The sequence below is a fragment of the Leucopleurus acutus genome, assembly GCF_964270905.1.
Source record: "Leucopleurus acutus genome assembly, chromosome: 1".
In the NCBI taxonomy this organism is placed as follows: domain Eukaryota; kingdom Metazoa; phylum Chordata; class Mammalia; order Artiodactyla; family Delphinidae; genus Leucopleurus; species Leucopleurus acutus.
In genome coordinates this window covers 167,156,586-167,180,873 of record NC_139142.1, presented here as the reverse complement: position 1 = coordinate 167,180,873, position 24,288 = coordinate 167,156,586, and the positions used below count along the sequence as shown (strand labels likewise).

The 24,288-nt window shown below is 38.8% G+C and overlaps 1 protein-coding gene across 3 annotated transcripts in view; it reads left to right on the top strand.

Annotated features, from left to right (window-relative positions):
- Positions 1–24,288, top strand: part of SEC11A (SEC11 homolog A, signal peptidase complex subunit) — a 50,738-nt gene that overhangs the window by 3,504 nt on the left and 22,946 nt on the right. The window lies entirely within an intron of this gene.

The window sequence follows — 24,288 nt, the reverse complement described above, 5'->3', positions numbered from 1 at the left end:
CCAGGTCTAGCAAATTTTAACAATCACTTTTAAGGGCCTTTGAATATTTGGGCTAATTTATAAACAGACATCTTAAAAACGTTAAATTTAACTTATAAATTTAAAGAAGTTCCTTTTTAAGAACATCGATTATTCAACAAACACCACTGCATACTTATATAATTTTTATAAATCTGGAGCTTAGGTTCTCCTAAATGTTTCAACATTTGAATATAAGGTATAAATAGTAAGCTTTCTGATTAAAATAATAAATCTACAATTGATTGTACATTTTAAATTGGAATTACAAACCTGACCTATTACTTTTATATTCCAAATTCTCTTAAATTTTACAAAACTTAAGAAAAACTTACAAAACTTACAAAAACTTAAGATACCAAATATGCACAGTACCCTTAACATAAAAGTATTAATACTATACATAATCTCCTTTAAGCATTTCTGTTCTTAATTATGAATTTTCCTGGAGTGAAAAGATGCTTATTCACTAAATAAGTATGTCATGCCAAGTAATTTTTATATTATTTTCATGTGTAATTCTCTGCTTGCTGAGAATTCTTAATGATCAGAGGATATTGGCCAGCATGTGACTAGATTCATGTTTGAGCCCTGATGGGACTAATCTGACTTTGACAGAATTTGCTTTATTAGCTCCTCCTTAGGCCTTTTGCATTACTTGATTGAATTTTGCATTTCTTTGGATTTTAATTATCTGTATGTTTTCCTACGTAAATCTGAAGACCCTAGGACTTGGCACGATCCTTTCTTTTTATTTATTTATTTATTTTTTAATATTTTGGCTGTGCCTCACAGCATGTGGGATCTTAGTTCCCTGACCAGAGATCAAACCCCTGCCCCCTGCAGTAGAAGCGCTGAGTCTTAACCACTGGACCGCCAGGGAAGTCCCTCTTTTTATGTTTTTCAGTCTCTTAGGATCCCTTAACTCTTCTTTTTTTTTTTTTTACTTATTATTATTTTTTATTTTGGCTGTGCTGGGTCTTCATTTTGGCACACAGGGTCTTTGTTGTGGCATGTGGACTCTTAGCTGTGGCATGCATGTGGGATCTACTTCCCCAACCAGGCATTGAACCCTGGCCCCCTGCATTGGGTGTGCAGAGTCTTACCCACTGGGCCACAAGGGAAGTCCCTCACTTAACTCTTTTTTTTAAAAAATAAATTTATTTATTTATTTTTTATGGCTGCATTGGGTCTTCGTTGCTGCACGCGGGCTTTCTCTAGTTGTGGCGAGCCGGGGCTTCTCTTTGTTGTGGTGCGCAGGCTTCTCACTGCAGTGGCTTCTCTTGTTGCAGAGCATAAGCTCTAGGTATGCAGGCTTCAGTAGTTGTGGCTCAGTGGCTCTAGAGCGCAGACTCAGTAGTTGTGGCGCACGGACTCAGTTGCTCTGCAGCATGTGGGATCTTCCCAGACCAGGGCTCGAACCTGTGTCCCCTGCATTGGCAGGCGGATTCTTAACCACTGAGCCACCAGGGAAGTCCTGTTCACTTAACTCTTAATGGCTATTGTAGTGATACCTGATTGAATTCCGGATATCTTTGGTAACTTTTTTTTTTAATGAATTGGCCCTCTGGTGAAGCACATAGAAGCCTAGATTCTTCCTAGGCTTGGACCTAATATGAGTAAGTGTGCTGCGAATAGGAGGTATATACAGTACAGAGGAGAGATCCATTACTTTTTTTGATTATTGAAAACTAATCTGGTCTTGTTTAGGATCAGGAAACTCTTTATCACTGGCAGGGTATAAAAATTCAGTAATAAATTGCCAAGTTTCAATGTAGAAACATCAGTCTCTGTTATATACACAAGGAAATCACAAGTAAAATTATGTTAAAAACTGCGCTTACTGTCCTCGAATATATTCTTCTTGAGCATCCAAAAATCATTCTTCATCCTGTATAACTTTGAGCAAATCTAGAATACAGTGCCATAGTAAGGATAAGGCATTTACTTGTTATGGTTCTTAGATACTTCATATTTTTTAGGTTTTTTTTTCCCCCATAGTATTCTCTCCATGGACATACAGACAAGCATGATTATTTATTCTCATGCCAGATGGCACAAGCCTCCAACAATAAAGACAAATTCCACTTAAGCAGAAATTATGACCATAACTCTTCTTCAAAAGAGTTGTCTTTTGAGGCTTCCCTGGCAGTCCAGTGGTTTAAGACTTTGTGCTTCCACTGCTGGGGGCACAGGTTGGAACCCTGGTTGGGGAACTAAGACCCTGCATGCCATGCAGTGTAGACAAAAAGAAAAAAAAAAAGAGTTGTCTTTTCTGACTTCAAGGAAGGAGGTGAGGTAGAGTATCCAAACACAGAATATGTTCATGGGGATAGAATGCTTTGTCTGAAAAATTTGGCTTATCATTCAGGGTTTAGTCTGGGAAGCAGAACCACTATGAATATTTTAGAATTAAGGGATTTATTATAGGAATAAGATTTTATACAATTGTAGGAGAAGCTGGATGAGTCAGGAGTCTAAAACAGAGATGCAGAAACAGAATGTCACCAGTTCTTCTGTAGCACTGTTGTGGGTAGACGGAAGCTTGCCATGGAATCTGGGGCTAGATTCCACATCTGGCTGATGGAGTGGAATCACACCAAAGGAGAGTAGATGAAGTCTGTGGAAGGCTGTTGCCTCTACAGCTCGTTTCTGGATGTGGAGCAGGGGAATGCGAGGACAAACTGGATTCTGCCAGGCCTTTAATGTCTGTCTCTCACCATGTCTAACCACAGTGACCTTCAGCATAATAGCAGCTGCTGCTACTCTTTCACCTTCTAGGTCTTGGGCAGCTTTCTCTTTGCTAAATCTAATTCAGAACCATACATGGAGGGGGGTTTGGGGAAGCCTAGTTCTAGCTAAGCCAATTTGGCAAAACTACTGTAGTTTTCAAAACTATTATAGTCTGTCCTTTGTCAACTCAGCATTTATACACACCTCTTTTAATCATATTTCACTTTTCAAATAAACATAAAAGCAAGATTATACTTCTGTCTAATATGCAGCTTTCCTTTGTTTCTGTAATTGGCTACATGGTTGTAGCTGTCATCTTTCTTCTTAACCATTCCACATTCCTTTTGCTCTCAGCAGGATCCTAAGTTGGTCATAGTTTCTTGCCTTACCCAAACCGTGATTATTAAAGGGTAATGTCATGAGGAGTCCTGCCTGAACTGGATTGTTATAGTTTTCACTAACTTTTATTGTAAGACATGGAAGTACTAAGAAAGGCCTCAGAGGATTCTTTATATTCCTATATATTCACTTCCCTCATTATGTAGTAACAAACCTCTGTTTTTCTCTGATGGTCAGGGTCAATCCCCTTTGCCAGTAAATAACCACCCCATTCCCTGCATTTTGGTTCACTGGCATGAGTATCCCAAAGTGGCAAGGGGGCAGACTCAACTTCCAGTTTAATGGAACCACTGTGTCTCCTGGTGGAAGGAAATCTCCTTTAGGAGTGAAAACTTCTGTTTTTTGGCTGCGCTGGGCAGCTTGTGGGATCTTAATTCCCCGAACAGGGATTGAATCCGGGCCATGGCAGTGAAAGCGCCAAGTCCTAACCACTGGACCACCAGGGAATTCCCAGGAATGAAAACTTCTAAACCAACAGCCAAAACTATGAGGCTGGGAAGCAGAAATTTCACTAGCAGATTATTAGTAGTGGGAGGAGTCACTTCCATTCCCACCCTTTAATTCTGGACTAGTGAATCCTACTTACAGAAGATATTGGTTGCTGATTAAGAGCATATACCACATACTGGAGGACATTAGACATTATCCCAGCCCAACAAAGTGTTGCTGCTGTCTGGCTGGTACTGTAGCTGTCTTCAAAAGGCCATTTGTATCACTCAGAAGATAGAAACAACACCAGTAATTGAACAGGGAAAAATTAAATACAAAGAATTGTTAACTGGCAAAGATGCTCAACCACTAAAATGTGTAAAAGAGGACTCCTAAGGTGTTCAGAAATAGCGTATGCAGAAAACAGTTATTACCTTCTAGGATAAGGGAGTGAACGAAGAAAGAACTAGCAAAATACCTCCCTCCAACCCCCTTCACCCCTTCTTAACCGGAGATGTAGACCTCTTTGGAGAGGGTGTGGCTGTCACAGGGACTTGCAATGACATTTGCCAGAGCAGTGAGCTGGAGCTGGACCTTAGAAGTGGCCCGCTGGGAGGTTGAGAAATTTGCCAGAGTGTGTGTGGGCAGGAGTCAGTCTGTGATGGTCTCTGAAGTGAGTAATAAGAGACCTCCAGTACACAGATCCACTAGCTACTGGGTGAAATAAAAACACTCCATGGGAAGAGAAGCCCCTCCCACTCTCTATCACCTTGCTGTGGCCCTGCAGTCCCTTTATTAATAAAACCTAACATCATTGAGCCAACTGGAAAAGGTGCCCTTGTTTATAGGCTCAGCCTGGTAACACAAAGAAGGATGGATTTGGTGCTGAGAGACAATAAATTGATAATGCCTACTGTTCCACTGTTCTTTCAGGCCAGCCACTTAAGATGATGGAGGACACAGTAAGACCAGTGAAATTCATGACCATGTGCCCACTGTTGTGCTTTAATTACCTATAAGTTCCCTGGTCAGAATCAGTGTTGTATGGAATACCATGATGCGGAATAAGGCATTCTGTAAGTTCATGAATGGTGGTTTTGACAGAAATACTGAGGACAAGGAAGACAGATCCATATACAGAGTCTATTCTAGATAGAAGAAATTGCTGCCCCTTCCATGCTGGAAATGATCCAGTATCAGGAATGGTGGCATTGTTGGTCTTTGCAGTTGGCAGTCTAGGCACTCATCATTGGCTAGAACCAAACTGGTCTTGGTGAGTGAAAGTCCACATTGCTAACCTTCATCTTGGCTGCTACAGCCACTTTGATCATGAGTCCATTGGGTAAGACATGGATGGCTAGGGAAAGAGGCCGCTGACATCCACAAAACAGGTAATTTTATCCACCTGATTATTAAGATATTCTTCTGCTGGGGTAATTCTTTGGTGGGACACAAATATCTTCACATTCTATGTACCTACTTGGAAAGCTCCATCCACATACCTTTTCCGCAAACCTCTTGTCTCTAACTTTCCAGTGATATATCTTCCAAGTCCCTGGCCATCCAGCCAAATTGCTGGTCACTCTTGAATCAGTGTAAATCCACACCTGTGGCCATCTCTCCTTCCAGGAAAAGCAAACAATTATTGTATCACTTGAAGTTCTGCCCATGGGAGGATTTCCCTTCATCATAATCCTTTATGGTGAACCCTGAATGGGGATGTCATGGCACAGCTGTCTACTTTCAGTTGGTGCTAGATGGTTCATGTAGAACCATCATCTAAACATCAGGCCTAAAGTCTTCTTTAGTCAGCTGGTCATAGGGAACTCCCCATGAGGCGAGAGGTGTAAGCTGAGAGAGAAGAAGCAATGTAGCATGAGTAGGAGCCATGAGTATCTGAGTCACTTGTGTCTCATACAACTTACTTGTGTCTTCAGGACCTGCTTGAGCCCAATCTTGTATATACTACTTACAGTGGATGATGGAGTACTGCTGTGAATGCCCAACTTTATGGCTTGGTGGATCTGGCAGCATCCAGTTCATGCTGAGGAGTTCAGGTTATATGGTAACTTGGTGATCCATGGTCTAGTGTTTAGTCTCTTCTAGAATTCAGCAGCTAGCTAGAAGCTGTTACAGAGGAGGAGAATAGTTCTCCAAAGGATAGCATAGCTTTGCCCCCAAATTCAAAGACCTGTGCTGTTGTTCACCCATAGAGGACTGCCAGAGGCTCTCCATCTGTTACAGGTATTTCAGTTACCATGAGATCTGCTGGGTGTTATGGTCCAAGTGATAGAACAGCTTGATGGGAGCTTGGACCTGTTGCACAGCCCTCCTCAAAACTGGATCAGAATTGGTTTACTAGGTCAATACATTGGAGTAGCACACCCACATGAGGTATATGTTGCCTCCAAAATCCAAAGAGGTCCACTAGGCTTTAAGTTTCTTGGTAGTAACAGGAACCAGATGCAGCAACTTGTTCTTCATCTTGGAAGGGATATCTTAACATGACTGGGACCACTGAACCCCAAGAATTTTCATGGGGATAGGAATTTCTGTGGGATTTATTTCTCACGCTCTGGCCACATATGTGTTTACCAAGGTGTCTAGGTCATGAGCTTCAACCACCCAGTCTAGTCACTGTGATATCATCAATATAGTGAACATGTTTACTCTGTGAATGTTGGACCAATCAAGGTCCCCATGGACCTTTATGATAGAAAGCTCTAGGGCTAATTGAGCCCTCAAGTAGGCTCTGCCACCAAAAGCATACTGCTTCTGGTGGTCTTATTTCTCTTGCTATAGGAGTCCTCAGGGATAGGAAACTGTCAAAAACGCGGAATGAGTCTCTTAAGTTGGAACTGCTAGAAGCTGATGATTGTCTTACTAAGACAGGGAACCTAACTTTTTATTTTAATCATCTAGACTTATTAAGAATATGTAACTTTTAGTTTTGATTGGTTATGCAGTTATTGCTACATGTAGTAGCATTGTTAAGGACTATGATATTCTGCATTACAAGCTAAATTATGGTTTGAGCCTAGAATATCACTTGTAGCAAGAAATAGGAGTGGAGAAGATAGCAAGAGCCAGATCATGGAAGGCCCTGTATACTCGGAGGTTCAGAATTTATCCTATAGGTAGTGAGAGAAGTTTTTTTTTTTTTTTTTTTTTTGCGGTACGCGGGCCTCTCACTGTTGTGGCCTCTTGCGCTGCAGAGCGCAGGCTCAGCGGCCATGGCTCAGGGGCCTAGCCGCTCCACGGCATGTGGGATCTTCCCAGACCGGGGCACGAACCCATGTCCCCTGCATTGGCAGGCGGACTCTCAACCACTGTGCCACCAGGGAAGCCCTGAGAGAAGTTTCTGAGCAGACACCTCAATAATTTTATTTTCACTTTGCGAACAATAATTATATATAGGTGGATGAATTAGAAGGATACAAGTCTAGAGGTAGGACTCTCAGATTGTTTCAGTAGTCTGTGTAAGAGGAGATGAGACGTGAAGTAAGGCAATAGTCATAGAAATAAAGCCAATGGGATGGATGTGAGAAATGTTGGGGAGATAAAATTTAGAGGACTTGGGTGGATGGTGATACTAATCACCAAGAGAATGTGGGAGGAGGAAGAGATTTGAGGAAAAGGATTGAGTTCAGCTCTGGATGTGTTGAATTTAAGGTGTCTGTTTAACATCTAGGTGATTTTTAGTAAGTAATTGGATATACATACCAATTGGATATAATTGGTCTGGTATGGAGAAGAGATTTGGGTGTCATCAGCATATATGTTGTAATTGAAACCATGAATAGACAAGATTGCATGCAGAATGGAAAGAGAAAAGGGCAAAGGTTGGACTGCTAGAACACTTGTATTTAATGGGATGCCAGAGAAGAGGTCAGGGTCTGAGGTCGGTGACATAGAAACCAAGGGATGAGGGAGTTAGAAGAAAGTTAATCAAGTGTCAAGTGACTCAGAAAGACAAGGTAGTTAAAATAAGTTCATGGACTCCCTCTTCCGTTTTTTTAAAATTAATTAATTAATTGATTGATTGATTAATGGCTGTGTTGGGTCTTCATTGCTGCATACAGGCTTTCTCTAGTTGTGGCGAGCCGGGGCTATTCTTTGTTGCAGTGCGCAAGCTTCTCATTGCGGTGGCTTCAGCACGGGCTCTAGGTGCGTGGGCTTCGGTAGTTGTGGCACGTAGGCTCAGTAGTTGTGATGCATGGGCCTAGTTGCTCCACGGCTTGTGGGATCTTCCTGGACCAGGGCTTGAACCCATGTCCCCTGCATTGGCAGGCGGATTCTTAACCACTGCGCCACCAGGGAGGTCCCCCTCTTCCTGGTTTTTAATGAATAGTTTAAATAGGTAATATATTTACATTATTCTCCCCCACCCCCACAAAAAAGTGAGAGTGACGTTTTCCTATAGTCTCGCCAGCATTGTGTGTTTTCAGACTTAGATTTTTGCCATTCTAATAAATGAAAAGTATCTCAGGACAGTCTTACTTTGTATTTCCCTCATTATCAGTTTGGTTGAACATATTTTCATATGATTTTGGAGTTGTTTTTATTTCATTTTCTGTGAACTAGCAGTTCATAATCCTTTGCCTATTTCCCTTTTGGATTGTTGTTATTGATTTCTAGGAGCTGTTTATAGGAAGATTAGTCTTTTGTCGTATATATTGTAAATATTTTCTCCCAGTTTGTCTTTTGATTTAGCTTATAGTATAATTTGCCATGCATAGTTGTCAGATTTTTTTGGTTATTTGCTCTTTTATTTTGTTTTGGGTAGCCAAATTTACCCATCTTTTCTTCATGGCTTCTGGATTTCAGGTCAGTTTAAAAAACCTCCTTTACTTCAAGGCCTTTCCTACTTTATTTTCTTCTATTACTTTTGTGACTATGTGCTTTAAAAAAAAACAGCTTTATTGGCATATAAAGTATAAAATTCACCCATTTTAAGAGTATAATTCATGGTTTTTAGCAAATGTATAGGGTTGTGCACCTATCACCACAATCCAGTTTTAGAACATTTCCATCATCCCTGAAAGATCCTTCGTGCATTTTTACAGTCAATGCCTGTTTCCACTCACAGCCCCAGACAACCACTAATCTGCTTTGTATCTCTATGATTTGCCTTTACTAGACATTTTATTTTTTTATTTTATTTTTATCAACAATTAGCTTTTATTAAATCATTTTATATAAATGGAATCCTATAAAATGTAGTCATTTGTAGCTGGTTGCTTGCTTTTTTATTTTTGGCTGTGTTGGGTCTTCATTGCTGCATGCGGGCTTTCTCTAGTTGCAGCGAGCAGGGACTACTCTTCCTTGAGGTGTGCGGGGCTTCTCATTGCAGTGGCTTCTGTTGCAGAGCACAGGCTCTAGGTGCACAGGCTTCAGTATTTGCAGCACATGGCCTCAGTAGTTATGGCACTCAGGCCCTAGAGTGCACAGGCTTCAGTAGTTGTGGTGCGTGGGCTCAGTAGTTGTGGCTTGCAGGCTCTAGGGTGTAGGTTCAGTAGCTGTGGGGCATGGGATTCATTGCTTCGCAGCATGTGGGATCTTCCCGGACTGGTGATCGAACCCGTGTCCCCTGCATTGGCAGGAGGATTCTTAACCACTGTGCCACCAGGGAAGTCCCTGATTGCTTTCATTTCACATGATTTTTTTAAATTGTGGTAAAATATACGTAACAAAATTTTCTATCCTAACCATTTTTTAAACTTTATTATTTATTTATTTTTAATGGAAATGTCGTTGATCACAATATTGTGTTAGTTGCAGGTGTACAGCAAAGTGATTCAGTTATACACAAATATATATGTATCTATTCTTTTTCAGATTCTTTTCCATTATAGGTTATTATGAGATATTGAATATAGTTCCCAGTGCTATACAGTAGGTCCTTGTTGTATCTTAACCATTTTTTAAGTGTAGAGTTCAGTAATGTTAAGTACATTCACATTGTTGAACAACCCGTCTCTAGGACTCTTTTTATCTTGCAAAATTAGAACTCTGTACTCATTTAAAAACTCCCCATTCTCTCCTTCCCCCAGCCCATAGAAACTACCATTGTACTTTCTGTCTCTGTGAATTCGGCTTTTATTAATTTTTTTCTCATTATTTGTTTTCTATTTCACTGATTTCTGCTCTAAACTTTATTTCCTTCCTTGGTTACTTTGTGTTTAGTTTGCTATATTTTCTAGTTTCTTAAAGTGGAATCTTGGGTTATTGGATTAAAGTCTTTCTTTTCAAATATATGTATTTAAAGCTATAGATTTGTCTCCAAGCAGTACTTTAGCTACATTACAGAAATTTTGACATGTTGTGTTTGTTTACACTCAGTTTAAAATATTTTGTAATTTCCCTGTGGTTCCTCTTTGAACCATGGGTTATTTGGGAAAAAATGTTTCTAAGTATGTATTTGTGGGTTTTTCAAATTTCTCTCCAGCGCTGATTTCTAATTTAATTATATTGTAGTTGAAGAGAATAGTTTGTATGATTACAGTGTTTTAAAATTGAGTCCCCTTTTAAAATTTGCCTAGAGCCTGGTCTCTGGAGAATGTTTCATGTTTGTTTGAAAAGAATGTGTATTCTCCTGTGTGGGGTGGACTGTTCTATAGATGTTTAGTTGGTTGAGGTATTCAAGTTTTCTATATCCTTGCTGATTTTCTGTCTTATTCTATCAACTATTAAGAAGAGGATGTTGAAGTCTCTAACTTTCTATCCTGAGATAGATCCTACTTGGTCATAAGGTATATATTGTTTGGTCTAAACATTTACTAAAATGTTACAGATACTTTTTATGTCTATATCCGTGATACCATTCTGTGGTTTTCTTGTAACATCTTTATCTGATTTGGGTATCAGTAATGTTGGCCTTCATAAAGTGAGTTGGGAAGTATTCCCTCTTCTTCAGTTTTCTGGAAGAGTTGGCATAGAATTATGATTTTTTCCTTTAAATGCTCGGTAGAATTCATTAGTGAATACTGTCTGAGCCTGGAGTTTTTCTTTGTGGGAAAGTTTTTAAATCATAAATTCAGTTTCTTTAATAGGTCTGTTCAGGTCTATCTATTTCTTCTTCAGTGAGCTTTGGTAGCGTGTATTTCAAGAATTAATATATTGGTATAAAGGTATTCACAATACTTATTATCCTCTTGATATTTGTATATTAATACAAATTAATAAGTATTAGTCTAGTGATGTCACCTCTCTCATTCCTTCCTGATATCAGTAATTCATATCTTTCTTTTTTTCCTCATTAGTCTGGCTAATGGATCTCCTCAAAGAACCAACTTTTGGTTTGCTTTTCTTTACTGTTTTCCTGTCTTCAGTTTCACTTATTTCTACTCATATTTTTAGTATTTCTTTTTTGTGAGTTACTTTGGATTTCATTTGGCTTTCCTAGTGTTTTAAGGTGGAAGCTTAATTTGGGAAATCCACAAATATTTGGAAATTAAACAGTGCATTTCTAAATAACCCATGGGTCAAAGGAGAATCACAAGGGAAATTGCAAAATATTTTGAACTGAGTATAAATAAAAATACAACATATAATTTGAGACATTTCTGTTTTCTTAACATAGGCCTTTACTACTATAAAATTCCCTTTACATACTACTTTAGGTGCATCCTACAAATTTTGAAATGTTGTATTTTTATTCTCTTTTGATTTCTTCTTTTACCATGGGTGATTTAGAAGTGTTATTTGATTTCTAAACATTTGGGGGAATTTTTCAGGTATCTTTCTGTTACTGATTTCTATTTTCATTCCATTGTGATTGGAGAATACTCTTTGCATAATTCAAATCCCTTTCTATTTATTGAGATTTGTTTTGTGGTCTTGAATATGGTCTATCTTGGTGAATGTTCTCTGTGTACTTAAAAGGAATGTGTATCTGCTGTTGTCGGGCAGAATGTTCTGTAAATATCAGTTAGGTCAAATTGGTTGGTAGTGTTGTTCAAATCTTCTCTATGCTTATTGATTTTTTTGTCTTCCTGCTGTATCAGTTATTGAAAGGGGGTGTTGACATTTCTGACTATAACTATGGATTTTTCTGTTTCTCCTATTCTTTTCCATTATGGTTTATCGCAGGATATTGAATATAGTTCCCTGTAGTATACATTATGCTATACATAAACTTGTTGTTTATCCATTCTTAATGTAATAGTTTGCATCTACCAACCCTAAACTCCCAATCCATCCCTCTCCCTCCCCCTCCCCGCCTTGGCAACCACAAGTCTGTTCTCTATGTCTGTGAGTCTGTTTCTGTTTTGTACATAGGTTCATTGTGCCATATTTTAGATTGCACATATAAGTGATATCATATGGTATTTGTCTTTCTCTTTCTGACTTCATTTAGTATGATAATCTCTAGTTGCATCCTGAAATAGTTTTTTATTGCTATGACTTCAGTTTCACTAAACTTTTCTTCTGTGATGTCTAATCTGCTGTTATTCCATTCTGTGTGGTTTTCAGACAAGATTGGGTGCTTTCAGGGTGGTATGCTGTGTGGTTTTCATTTCAGACATATTCTTTTTCATCTCCAGAGGTTTGGGCTGGGTCTTGGATATATTTTCTATCATCTAAGTCTCTATTTAATGTGCTTAGTCTTTCCCCCTACCTTTTATTTTTATTTCTTTTGCCACACCACACAATTTGTGGGATCTTAGTTTCCTGACCAGGGATTAAACCTGGGCCACGGCAGTGAAAGCACTGAGTCCTAACCACTGGACTGCCAGGGAATTCCTGTTTCAAGGCTTTTTTTTTTTTTTTTTTGGCGGTACGCGGGCCTCTCACTGCCGTGGCCTCTCCCGTTGCAGAGCACAGGCTCCGGACGCACAGGCTCAGCAGCCATGGCTTATGGGCCCAGCCGCTCCACAGCATGTGGGATCCTCCCGGACCGGGGCACAAACCCACGTCCCCTGCATCGGCAGGCGGACTCCCAACCACTGCGCCACCAGGGAAGCCCTCAAGGCTTTTTTAAAAGGCTTTGTTAGGCAAGTCCAGAGCAGCCTTCAGTCTAAGGTTAATTTTGCACCACAACTGAGCAATAACTTTTGAGTATGCTATCCAAAGCCCATGTGTTATGAACATTTCCACTCTGGCTGGTGGAAGCAAATTATCCCTGCCGCATATGAACTTTTAGAATTGTCCTATCTGCTCCTTTTAGTTGGTTCTTTTTCCGTCCTTGGTACTTCCCTGAAATGCATGTGCTGATCATTGCTGATCATCACTCAGCTGAAGACTTGAGGAGAGACCATCTGTAGATCTTTGTGTAGTTCTCATTTCTGTACTGCCCTACAATCTTAAGTTGCCTTCACTTCCCCAAACTCCCAGTTCTTTATCCTCAAGTCGAGGAGACTTCTAGGCTCTGGCTACATTTCTGTTTTGCCCTGTGGCCTGGAAACTATCCATTCTGTAAATTGGGGCAATTGTAGGGCTCACCTTGTTTCTCCTTTCATAGTCCTATGCTACCTGGACACAGTCACATGTCCAGTGTCTGAAAACCTTTGTTTCATATACTTTGTCCAGTGTTTTAGTTATTTCAGAGGTAAATTTGGTCCCTTTTCCTCCAGTTTGGCCTGAATAGCATATATTCAAGATTCATCTATGTTGTGTGTTTCAGTAGTTCATGTTTTCTATTCCTGAGTAGTTTTCCATTACTTGGAAATGTTGTAATTTATTTATTCACCTGTTGATGGACATTTGGGTTTTTGTCTTTTTTTTTCTCCCAATTTGAGGCTGTTATGAATGAAACTGCTGTACATGTGTTGTGTTTTCATTTGTCAGATTTTTAAAAGATTTAATGGATTTTTTAAAATGAAAATTATCTTATTGGTATTATGCCTGTTTAGACTATTCAGGAACTTTTGTTATCGTTGTTAATCTTTTAAGATCCTCACTGGGACTATCAGTGACTTTATTGGACCATAATAACAGTGTCTATTCTGAATACACTTCAGTTTTTCCAACACCATCAGTTTCACTTGTACCTGCTGTCCGTGTATCTGCCTCTAATGCCCTAGCTTCTGCTGCTGCTTCTATGAGTTAGAAACCAGTGGAATTGTGGTTATGAATTAATGAGTCTCTTAGTTTGAGGTCGCATGGTAAGTGGAATTTAAGACTTAGGCCAATGGCTATTTTGTAGCTCTAAGACACATTTTTGCTTCCATGGTCACTTCTGTCTTTGCTTGAGATGGCTAGAAGTCTGACTTCTATGTAAATATCCTATATGTTGAACTTCAAGTACCTCTTACAAGAACAGGAAATATAATGGTATATTTGATAACTAAAGGATAAATGCACAGTACATAATTTCCAGATTGTGGCTTGTTAAATTATAATATTTAAACTTACTATCAGCTTTATTTTGCTGAATTTTCTGTTGTAGGTTTTTCTTAAATTCTTGTTATTTATTACTTACTGTTTATTTTAAGTTGTCATGTGGATTATTCTAGTCACGGAACTTTTGGGGGAAGTCTCCACACACTACTTCCCAAAAGTGCAAAAGAAAAATAGCACACACAAATCTCCCTATACCATAGCTACCGAAAGATATTACATAGAGCTTTGACTGGTTTTAATAACATTCTTTTCTAGTTACACCTTGAACACTGAGGGATATAATGTTCCAGTCACTTCTTAGAAAAAATAATGGGGCTATTCAATTCTGTGGTTATTATTCTACTTATGTCACAATGTCTTATTAATAGTTAGCTTGATGTGGCCAAATGGTATGAGAAGGTTAGGTAGCTGCCACCTTATTTCTGCCAATACCCAAAAAAGCACTTCTTTCTGTACGTTGATTCTGTATATTCATTAGCATTCAGATATAGTGGTAAAGAAAGCAGGGGCTAGGGAGGCAATATGTTTGTCTTTTCAGTAAAGATTTTTGTCACGAAAAAGGGGAGAAAAGAAAGAGAAAAATAGGACATTTTCAAACTTGCTCAGGTAGAGTATTTGTTTTAGCAAATAGTGTGCTTCTGTCTAGGTTTTGGCTCACATACTGACTTAGCAGTATTCAAACAGGCACCTTTTAAGGAACATTTGCCAGTTACATGTATTGAGGGACTTTTAACCTCTTTCTCTAATAAGAATGATGAGGATAATCTTGATGATTAGATGCATTTCACAACAATGATTCTATAGCAAAAAGTAGTATTACATGTCTGAAGAAAAAGAGAAGGGTAATTATAGTGACCTCCTGGCAGGGACAGAGAAAATCACGATTTTTTAAGTCTTTCATTTTTCTTTTAAAGGACAGTTATTTTAGGGACTTCCCTGGCAGCCCAGTCGTTAAGACTCTGCACTCCTAATGCAGGGGGCACGGGTCCCATCCCTGGTTGGGGAACTAAGATCCCATACACTGCATAGCATGGCCAAAAAAAAAAAAAGAACAGTTATTTTATTAGATATTGCACACCTGTTCTGACAATGCTACATCTGTGCCCTTCTGAAAATGGAAAGATTTTCCTCAACAAAACAGATTTGAACTGGCTGACATGTAGCTATTTTTAGTTTTATTTATTTCAGTGTGAATTTTTTATGTTTTGCTGGAGAAATATTAATATGGTTGATTATGGGATATTGCCTGCTTGGGGTGTTATGTGCTATATGGTATGTTACCTTTTCAAAATCTGGACAATTCTGAATTACGAAGCATTTCTGACCCCCAAGGGTGTTAAATAAGGAATCATGAAACTATAGTTTATAGTTTTTATGGAATCCCACAGCCCTTCCTTCAGTGATTCTGGATCGGGGCCCATAATCTATTGTCCTAACCAGTAGTATAGGTGGCTTTCTTAGCATGGGAAGTTTGGAAAATAGAGCCTTTAGCTGAATTCCTGACTGCTGATCCACAGGTTGACCATAATCACTTCTTAGAAGCTAGTTTTCCTGCTTTTAGCCTCTCCCACTCTACTTCCTCAAATCTGTCTTTGGAATAAAAAGACCATTTTTTGTCTTTTAAAAAGCTACTGTCTTGAGGTGGAGTCAAGATGGCGGTGTGGGAAGACGTGGAGTTAGCATCTCCCTACAACTAGGGTGCCTGCCAGCTGCTGGTGGGGGACTCTGATACCCAAGGAGACGGAAGGAACCCCAAAGTGAACCGGTAGGATGTAGGGGGACTGAGGGGGGGAGGAGAAGTGGAGGCCAGACAGGATCAGCACCCCTGAGGCCGGAGAGATCAGGAGTGGCAGGCGGAAGGGGCCCCCGGAAAGAGCAGGCAAGGAGTGGAGGGCGGTTGCCCCACCCACTCAGGCACAGGGAGCCTGCTAAGCTCCCAGGCGGGTCCCCTGCTCTCCAAAGCCCCCTCCAGGCCATGTGGGTCCTTGAGGGCATAGGAAGGAGACCTGGGAGATCAGGAGAGGCAAGTGGGAGGGGCCCTCCAGGAGGAGCAAGAGAGGAGCAGAGGGCGATTGCCCTACCCACTCAAGACCAGGAAGCCTGCTGGGATCCCAGGTGAGGTCCCCCGCCCTCTGAGACTAGAGGTGGGGGCACGCCTGGGCCCCTTCTGTCCCTTGAGCCTGAGCCCCACCCCCCACAGCCCCCAGGGCCTTTTCCAGTCCTGTGGGTCCTGAGCATTGGCCCCACCTACCGCCCAAACCTCGCCCCTGCTTAGGCCCTGCCCTCCACAACCAAGGCCTCCCCCTCCCTTTTTCTTTTTCCCCTTCTCTTTTTTACTATTGTGGTATTGATGTACCTTCTGGTTGTTTATTCATCTATACTTTTATTTTTATATTCTTCCTAACTTATCTATTAGTTTCCTAGTCTAATTTTATTTTTTACTTTGTTATTGTTTTTTGTTTTTTTGTATGTTTTTTGGTTTTTCTTTCTACGCCTCAGGCGGCTCGGGGGATCTTGGTTCACGAGCCCAGGGTCCGGCTGAAGCTCCTGCAGTGGGACTCTTGAGTCTGAACCACTGGACTAACAAGAGAACCTCAGACTCCAGGGAATATTTATCAGAGTGAGGTCTCATGGAGTTCCTCATCTCAGCACCAAGACTCAGCTCTACCCAATAGCCTACAAACCCCAGTGTTGGAAGCCTCAGGCCAAACAACCAGTAAGACAGGAACACAATCCCACTAATAAAAAAAAAAAAAAAAAGTCACAGATGAAAGAGCAAGGTAAAAACCTACAAGACCAAATAAATGAAGATGAAATAGGCAGTCCACCTGAAAAAAAATTCAGAGTAATGATAGTAAAGATGATCCAGAATCTTGGAAATAGAATGGAGGCATGGACTGAGAAAATACAAGAAATGTTTAACAAAGAGCTAGACAAACTAAAGGACAAACAAACAGAGATGAACAGCACAATAACTGAAATGAAGAATACACTAGAAGGAATCAATAACAGAATAACTGAGGCAGAAGAATGAATAAGTGAGCTGGAAGACAAAGTGGTGGAAATAACTACAGAGGAGCAGAATAAAAAAAAGAATGAAAATAATTGAAGACAATCTCAGAGACCTCTGGGACAACACTAAACGCACCAACATTCGAATTATAGGGGTCCCAGAAGAAGAAGAGAAAAAAGAAAGGGTCTGAGAAAGTATTTGAAGAGATTGTCGTTGAAAACTTCCCTAACATAGGAAAGGAAATAGCCACCCAAGTCCAGGAAGCGCAGAGAGTCCCATACAGGATAAACCCAAGGAGAAACACGCCCAGACACATAATAATCAAACTGGCAAAAATTAAAGACAAAGAAAAATTATTGAAAGCAGCAAGGCAAAAATGACAAATAACATACAAGGGATCTCCCATAAGGTTAACAGCTGATTTCTCAGCAGAAACTCTACAAGCCAGAAGGGAGTGGCATGACATATTTAAAGTGACGAAAGGGAAGAAGCTACAACCAAGATTACTCTACCCGGCAAGGATCTCATTCAGATTCTGTGGAGAAATCAAAAGCTTTTCAGACAAGCAGAAGCTAAGAGAATTCAGCACCACCAAACCAGCTTTGCAACAAATGCTGAAGAAACTTCTCTAAGTGGAAAACACAAGAGAAGAAAAAGACCCACAAAAACAAACCCAAAACAATTAAGAAAATGGTAATAGGAACATTCATATCGACAATAACCTTGAATGCAAATGGATTAAATGCCCCAACCAAAAGACACAGACTAGCTGAATGGATACGAAAACAAGACCCACATAAATACCGTCTACAAGATACCCACTTCAGACCTGGGGACACATACAGACTGAAAGTGAAGGGATGGAAAAAGATATTCCATGCAAGTGGAAATCAAAAGAAAGCTGGAGTAGCAATACTCATATCAGATAAAATAGACTTTAAATTAAAGACAGTTACAAGAGATAAGGAGGGATACTACATAATAATCAAAGGATCAATCTAAGAAGAAGATATAACAATCATAAATGTTTATGCACCCAACATAGGAGCACCTCAATACATAAGGCAAATGCTAACAACCATGAAAGGAGAAATCAACAGTAACACAATAATAGTAGTGGATTTTAGCACCCCAGTTACACCAATGGACAGATCATCCAAACAGAAAATTAATAAGGAAACACAAGCTTTAAATGACACAATAGACCAGATCTAATTGATATTTATAGGACATTCCACCCAAAAGTGGCAGAATACACTTTCTTTTCAAGTGCACATGGAACATTCTCCAGGATAGATCACATCTTGGGTCACAAATCAAGCCTCAGTAAATTTAAGAAAATTGAAATAATATCAAGCATCTTTTCTGACCACAACACTATGAGATTGGAAATCAATTACAGGAAAAAAACTGTAAAAAACACAATTACATAGAGGCTAAACAGTGTGCTACTAAATAGCCAAGAGATCGCTGAAGAAATCAAAGAAATTAAAAAATACATAGAAACAAATGACAACGAAAACACAATGACCCAAAACCTGTGGAACACAGCAAAAGGAGTTCTAAGAGGGAAGTTTATAGCAATACAACCTCACCTCAAGAAATAAGAAAAATCTCAAGTAAACCCTACACTTAAAATAACTAGGGAAAGAAGAACAGAGAAAACCCAAAGTCAGTAGAAGGAAAGAAATCATAAAGATCAGAGCAGAAATAAATGAAATAGAAATGAAGAAAACAATAGCAAAAACCAATAAAACTAAAAGCTGGTTCTTTGAGGAGATAAACAAAATTGATAAACCCTTAGACTCGTCTAGAAAAAAATGGAGAGGACACAAATCAATAAAATTAGAAGTGAAAAAGGAGAAATCACAGCTGACATTACAGAAATACAAAGGCTTATAAGAGGCTACTACAAACAACTATATGCCAATAAAATGGACAACCACGAAGAAACGGACAAATTTTTGGAAAGGTACAACTTTCCAAGACTGAACCAGGAAGAATTAGAAAATATAAACAGACCTATCACAAGTAATGAAATTGAAACCATAATTAAAAATCTTCCAACAGACAAAAGGCCAGGATCAGATGGCTTCACAGGCAAATTCTATCAAATATTTAGAAAAGACCTAACACTGATACTTCTCAAACTCTTCCAAAAAATTGCAGAGGGAGAGACACTCCCAAATTCATTCTACAAAGCCACCATCACCCTGATACCAAAACCAGAAAAAGATATCACAAAAAAAGAAAATTATAGACCAATATCCCTGGTGAACATAGATGCAAAAATCCTGAACAAAATACTAGCAAACAGAACCTAACAGCACATTAAAAGGGTCATACACCATGATCAAGTGGGATTTATCCCAGGGATGCAAGGATTCTTCAATATATGCAAATCAATCAATGTGATACACCACGTTAACGAACTGAAGGATAAAAACCATATGATCATCTCAATAGATGCAGAAAAAGCTTTTGACAAAATTCAACACCCATTTATGATAAAAACTCTCCAGAAAGTGGGCAAAGAGGGAACCTACCTCAACATAATAAAAGCCGTATATGACAAACCCACAGCAAGCATCATACTCAATGGTGAAAAACTGAAAGCATTTCCACTAAGATCTGGAACAATTCAAGGATGTCCACTCTCACCACTCTTATTCAACATAGTTTTGTAAGTCTTAGCCACGGCAATCAGAGAAGAAAAAGAAATAAAAGGAATACAAACTGGAAAATAAGTAAAACTGCCTCTGTTTGCTGATGACATGATACTATACATAGAAAATCCTAAAGATGCCACCAGAAAACTCCTAAAGCTAATCAGTGAATTTGGTAAGGTCGCAGGATACAAAATTAATGCACAGAAATCTCTGGCATTCTTATATACCAACAATGAAAAATCAGAGAAATTAAGGACACACTCCCATTTACCATTGCAAGAAAAAGAATAAAATACCTAGGGAATAAACCTGCCTAAGGAGGCGAAAGACTTGTACTCAGAAAACTATAAGACACTGATGAAAGAAATCAAAGATGACATAAACAGATGGAGAAATAGACCATGTTCTTGGATTGGAAGAATCAATATTGTGAAAATGACTGTACTATCCAAGGCAATCTACAGATTCAGTGCAATCCCTATCAAACTACCAATGGCATTCTTCACAGAATTAACAAAAAATTTTACAATTTGTATGGAAATACAAAAGACCCTGAATAGCCAAAGCATTCTTGAGAAAGGAAATTGCAGGGGGAGGAATCAGGCTGCCCGACTTCAAACTATACCACAAAGCTACAGTAATCAAGGCAGTATGGTACTGGCACAAAAACAAATATAGATCAGTGGTACAAGATAGAATGCCCAGATAAACCTGTGCACGTATGGGCACCTAATTTACGACAAAAGAGGCAAAAACATACAGTGGAGAAAAGATAGCCTCTTCGATAAGTGGTGCTGGGAAATCTGGACAGCTGCATGTAAAAGAATGAAATGAGAACACTCCCTAACACCATACACAAAAATAAACTCCAAATGGATTAAGGACTTAAATGTAAGACCAGGCACTATAAAACTCTTAGAGGAAAACATAGGAAAAACACTCTTTGACATAAACCACAGCAAGATCTTTTTTGACCCACCTCCTAGAGTAACGGAAATAAAAACAAATAAACAAATGGGACTTAATTAAACTTATAAGCTTTTGCACAGCAAAGGAAACCATACACAAGACAAAAAAGAGAACCCTCAGAATGGGAGAAAATACTTGCAAATGAAACAACAGACAAAGGATTAATCTCAAAAATACACAAACAGCTCATGGAACACAATATCAAAAAAAACAATCCAGTTAAAGAATGGGCGGAAGACCTCAATAGACAGTTCACCAAGGAAGACATACAGATGACCAAGAGGCATATGAAAGATGCTCAACATCACTAATTATTAGAGAAATGCAAATCAAAACTACAATGAGGTATCACCTCACACCGGCCAGAATGGCCATTATCAAAAAATCTAGAAACAATAAATGATGGAAAGGGTGTGGTGAAAAGGGAACCCTCTTGCACTGTTGGTGGGGATGTAAATTGATACAACCACTATGAAAAACAGTATGGAGTTTCCTTAAAAAACTAAAAGTAGAACTACCATATGACCCTACAATCCCACTACTGGGCATATACCCTGAGAAAACCATAATTCAGAAGAAGATATGTACCACAGTGTTCATTGCAGCAGTGTTAACAATAGCCAGGACATGGAAGCAACATAAATGTCCATTGACAGATGAATGGATAAAGATGTTGTACATATATGCAGTGGAATATTACTCAGCCATAAAAAGTTACTGAGTCATTTGTAGTTAGGTGGATGGACCTAGAGTCTGTCATACAGAGTGAAGTAAGTCAGAAAGAGAAAAGAGATACCATATGCTAACAAATATATATGGAATCAAAAAAAAAAAAGGTAGTGATGAACCTAGTTGCAGGGCAGGAATAAAGAGGTAGACATAGAAAATGGACTGGAGGACATGGGGTGAGAGGGCAAAGCTGACGCGAAGTGAGAGTAGCATCGACATATATACACTACGGAATGTAAGGTAGTTTTCTGGTGGGAAGCAGCAGCATAGCAGAGGGAAATCGGCTTGCTGCTTTGTGGTGACCTAGAGGGGTGGGATAGGGAGGATGGGAGGGAGGCTCAAGAGGGAGGGGATGTGGAGACATGTGTATGCATATGGCTGATTTGCTTTGTTGTGCAACAGAAACTAACAGTATTGTGAAGCAATTATACTCCAATAAAGATCTATTAAAAAAACAAAAAAGCTACCGTCTTGAGATGGAATTTAGGAGACCTAAGTTTTAGTTGCTACTCTGCCTGCCAAGAGCTGTGCAGCCATGAGTGCATCGCTTAGCTTCTCTGTGCCTCAGTTTTCTCACCATAAATGGGAGTGTCAAACTAGGTTTCAAATCACACCTGTATAGTCATATTACTATATTACTCAAAGAACAGCAGGTATTTCTAAGTGTCCGCAAGAAAACGTCCATATTTTCTTTCTTCCTTTGTGCATGATGTTATGTTGATAGAATATGTCATACTTCGTTGGAAGTGTGTTCTGGCCATTAGCATGGACTTAAGAAAAAAAAACCTAAACAACTTATTTTTGAATAGGTGATACTTGCATTTAGTAAGAACTTAAAAAACGTGCACATGTATATTGGAAAGAATTTTCCTTCCACCTTGAGTTCCAGTTCCTCTTTCCAAAGGCAGCCATTGTTCCCAGTTTCTTGTGTGTGCATCCAGAGATTAACTATATGTTTATAATAATATGCAACCTGAAACTTTTTTTAGAGTATGCAGGAAAAACAGGTTAATTGCAGGGGAAAAAGTAGAAAGTGGTATGAGAGCTAAAATCCTCATCATAATAAATAGTTTATAGATGATGTTCCAAATTTATGAAAAGAGAAGCAATTAATTTTTAGAAGCATGAGGGTAAAATAGCTAAAAGAGGTGAAAAGGATTGCTGGGGGTGGCTTGCCCTGGCCAGGATATGCAGGGTTTTTTTAAAAAAATATGTATCTCTTGACTCTATGTAATCTTTTGATAAAAATAAAAATTAATTTTAAAAGGAGAAAAGAAAATGTGGATAAACAAATGAAACAAAATTGCCTGGTATTGTAACCCCAGGTGTAACCAGTTTATTTTCTTCCAGTTTTGTCTATACTTTAAAAAATAAGAAAAATTGTAAGGTATCACCCGCACCCCCAAGGAAAAAAAAAGGGTAAATACGTGAGGTGATGAATGTGTTAATTAACTTGGGGGAATTCTTTCACAAGGTATATCAAATCATCACATTGTACTATGAATATTGACTATCTTAACAATTTTGTCAGTTATACCTCAATAAAGCTAAAAAAAAAAAGAAAGTTTGAAAGAATAGTACAGCAAACACCTGTAAGCTATCACAGGTTTAACAGTTTTTAACATTTTTCCATATTTGCTTTGTATGTACTTATGTGTATGTGTGTGTATATATATATATGTATATATATATAATTTTTTCTGAATCCTTTGAAACAAATTGCAGATATGACAGTTCACCCTTAACTACTACTACTAGCTAATTACTGCTAAGCATGCGTCTCTTACGAGTGACAGTGTCCTACATACCACAATACCATTATCATATGTAAGAAAATTAACACTAATTTCCTAGTATCATTTAAGTAATAATTTGAGTTTCCCCAATTGACCCCAAAATGTCTTTTATAGTTAGGGTTTTTTCTTATATGCATTTTGTTCTTTTGAACCAAGATCTAACCAGAGTTTATGCGTTACATTTGGTTATTATGTCTCTTTAGTCCAGTACCCCACCTTTATTTTCATGACATTGAATTTTTGAAGACTGTAACAGTTGTCTTGTAGAATGCCCATATACTCATATATATATATGTGTGTGCGTATATATATATATATATACGCACACACATATATATATGTATGTAAATAATTTCTTTTTTTTGCCGCACCACGCGGCATGCAGGATCTTAGTCCCCTACCAGGGATCGAACCCGTGACCTGCGCCTCCTGCAGTGGAAGCATGAAGTCTTAATCTCTGGACTGCCAGGGAAGTCCCAGCACATATATTTTTTAAAATAACGAAAGTGAACTTAACATTGGACATATTTTTGAAACTTCTGCTTTTTCACTTTAAAGTATTTTATGACTGTCTTTATAAGTTCACATTTTCGTTCGTACATTCAGGGGTCTTCATAATCTGAGCTTAATATGCTTTTTCAGATTTCTGTCACTGCTCTCCAGCACCATCTTTTCCTCTCCTGAACTATCTGCCATGGTGTCCAGTCATCGTCTCTACTTTTATTCATTATCCAGCATTAGTCCAACACAGTTAGCTCATATGTTTCCCTCACTTGAAATACCTTTGCTTATTTAAGTCATAGAATTTTACAATTTGTTGAGCAGTGTAAATTTTGTAGGGCATAAGGCTGGCCTTCAAGTCCTAACTATGTGACTGACAAGCTGTATGACTTTGATAAGTCATTTCCTTTCTGAGACTAAGTTTCCTCAGCTGTAAAATGAGGGGTCAAGTTAAATGTCATTGAATAGCCCATAATTATCAAGGGATAAGTATTGTAGAAAAGTAAGTATTAGAGTTTAGAAGCAGAGGTATGTTGCTGTTGGCTGGTATGTGTCATGTATGTGATTGAATTTAAGCTGAATGGTCGTGAAGCCCAAGTAAAATAATTTATGTGAAAAGTTCTGAAAAAACGTTATATAAATGTAATGTATTTTAACAAACAAAACAGCAGGGTTCTTTGGGTGAGTG